We start from the raw sequence: 2,965 nt of genomic DNA, 5'->3' as shown, positions 1-2,965 counted from the left end.
CTGGGGGAAGGACAGGAACCAGGAGGTAAATAACAATTATGCAATATCTGAATTTGCTTTGTTGAAGAATTTTACTTTAATGCCTATCTTATTAGTGTCATCATGACAATTAGGGTTAGTACATGAACATGGCATAGTGCTTGGCATGTAGTATTTGCTCAATAAATCATGCCTTCATCCCACAACTGTTTATTAAACACCTAGTACATCACCAGCACTATACTGGATCCTAGGACTACGGCAGTAAATAAGAAAGATGCATGTTGTTCCCACCCTTGAAAGCTTATAATTTAGCACAAATAATGGCTTGGAGCAATGCCTTGCAATCTATGAAGGGATTATCATCATATTTCTTCTAAAACATCCTCTTTTCCCAAATACTTTCAAAAACTTAGTATCTTATATGTATATTTTGGAACAGAATATTCCATCCTCTTCTCTAAAGCAGTGGTTCTCAACAGGGGTCAATTTTGCTGCCCTGAAGACATTTTTTTGATGTTGTTGTCATAACCTGGGGGAGGGGGGCGTGCTCCTGGCATGTGATGGGTGGCGGTCAGGGGTTCTGCTAAACACACTACAGGGCACAGGACAGCCCCCCCGGCACAGACTCGCCTGGCCCCAAATTTCAATACGCCGAGGCTGAGAAACCATGGTCTAGAGGGGGCCTGCTCATCCCACAATCGGTTATTTTGGGCCACAAAGGGGGAGAAACACATTCCACCCTTACAAGTCTTAGAAAAACCAGCCCTTCTCTTCTAGGCTCTATAACACTTGCCCATGTTAGCGGAGGCTCTTCCAGTTTCTCGAACCAGAAACGTATTCCTCTCGGGGACAGAGAGAATGGACCTGGGAGTCTGTCTTCAGAGTAACTCAGCACGACAACTGCATTCCTTGAGTGTTATATTTGACTGATTCTCTTACAGAAGTAAGTTTTCAGACAAAAAGTTCCTGGGGCGTCTGGGTGGCTCAGTCGGTTAAGTGTCTGACTCTTGATCTCAGCTCAGGTGCTGATCTCAGGGTTGTGAGTTCAAGCCCCATGTTGGGCTCCATGCTGGGCATGGAGCCTACTTTAAAAAAAAAGTTCTTGGGGGCGCCTGGGTGGCTCAGTTGGTTAAGCGACTGCCTTCGGCTCAGGTCATGATCCTGGAGTCCCGGGATCGAGTCCCGCATCGGGCTCCCTGCTCAGCAGGGAGTCTGCTTCTCCCTCTGACCTTCCTCCTTCTCATTCTCTCTGTCTCAAATAAATAAATAAAATCTTTAAAAAAAAAAAGTTCTTGGAAAAGGCCTTATCTTTTTTACCCTTTGAAAACCCTACCAAGATATGCAAATGATCCAAATTATCTCAAGGCCACTGAATCCAAGTTTTCAGTTCATTTGATTTTCTTTCTTTTTCAAGTGTTTTAAAAGCTTGTCTGGGCGTAATTAATCCAGTTTGGTTTTTAGGGCAGCCGAGACTTCCAGAGTGGCTGGCTTTTGATCTGATAGTTTTCTCACATCTGTGCAGCAAGGCAATAGAAATTTTGGACAAAGCAGAGGATGAGGAATAGTGAGGCAAAATAACATGAAGCCAGAAGGAGAGGGAGGGAAGAAGGAGGGAGAGAGAGCAAGAGCTCAGGACAGTGAGAGAGAGAGAGAAAGAGAGAGAGAGGAGAGAACCAAAGGACTGGGGGGATGGAGGGGCTACTAAGCCCAGAAAGAATGGAAATGGCCAGTCTTAACCTTCTCGGCATGAAGAGCCCTGGATCCTCACATCAGCTTACTCCTTTGCCTTCTGTAGTGCTTTCCAGAAGCACTGTGTTGGGCTCTGGCTTCAATCCCTCTCCTCTAGCTTCTGGGTAGAGGTGGGAGCTCCTGTCTCATAGTGATCTGCAGCAGAATCCTGTGTTGAAGCAGCATATGGATCCAAAGGGAAGCTAGGATGTGCACCTGAAATGCAAGACTACTTACCATTTCCATTCATTTTATCCTAGTGGATTATCAGTACTTTATTGACGAAGCCTGAATAGCCACAAATGAGTACCAGACACAGGATGTGTGAGTCATGTCCCTACTCATCTGGGTTAGATGATGATTCAAACTAGGGTGTGAATGCTTTGAACTCTGTATTTCACATCCCATCGGCTGAACAAGCTACGTACCTTTTCTAAGAAATGAGATTTGATTTTAAAATGTGCAAACACGTGATCTGAAATGTGCCATCCGTCTTTTCCAATGCAGCATTTTACTTGGAACCTGTCAGAGATGTGCCTACTGATCCTTTGATAAAACAATTTATCTGGGGCATCTGGGTGGCTCAATCGGTTGACTGTCTGCCTTCGGCTCGGGTTGTGATCCCGGGGTCCTGGGATTGAGCCCCATGTTGGGCTCCCTGCTCAGCGGGGAGTCTGCTTCCCCCTCTCCCTCTGCCCCTCCCCCTGCTTGTGCGCTCACTCCCATGTGCGCTCTCAAATAAATAAAATCTTTAAAAAACTTTTTTGTTACTGGCTGATGCCAGGTGTTCGATGGCACTTCCTTAATATAAACAGAACTTAGTAAAAACTTCCTAAGACAATATTTCCTTGCTTAAACTTGCCCCTGACATATTAGCCTTCAGTAATGAAACTCAACCCCCAGACTTACAAGCACGTCTTTTTTTTTTTTTTTTTAAAGATTTTATTTATTTATTTGACAGAGAGAGATAGCTAGAGCAGGAACACAGCAGGGGGAGTGGGAGAGGGAGAAGCAGGCTTCCTGCCGAGCAGGGAGCCCAATGCGGGGCTCGACCCCAGGACCCTGGGATCATGACCCGAGCGGAAGGCAGACGCTTAACGACTGAGTCACCCAGGGGCCCCACAAGCACATGTCTTGACCAAAGTATCTTCCTCCTCTTGAATTTTTCTTTTTTTTTTTTTTAAAGATTTTATTTATTTATTTGACAGAGAGAGACACAGCGAGAGAGGGAACACAAGCAGGGGGAGTGGGAGAG

The sequence above is a fragment of the Leptonychotes weddellii genome, chromosome 10 (assembly GCF_054177405.1).
Source record: "Leptonychotes weddellii isolate Sample4059 chromosome 10, ASM5417740v2, whole genome shotgun sequence".
NCBI lineage: Eukaryota > Metazoa > Chordata > Mammalia > Carnivora > Phocidae > Leptonychotes > Leptonychotes weddellii.
This window is presented reverse-complemented; position numbering follows the sequence as displayed.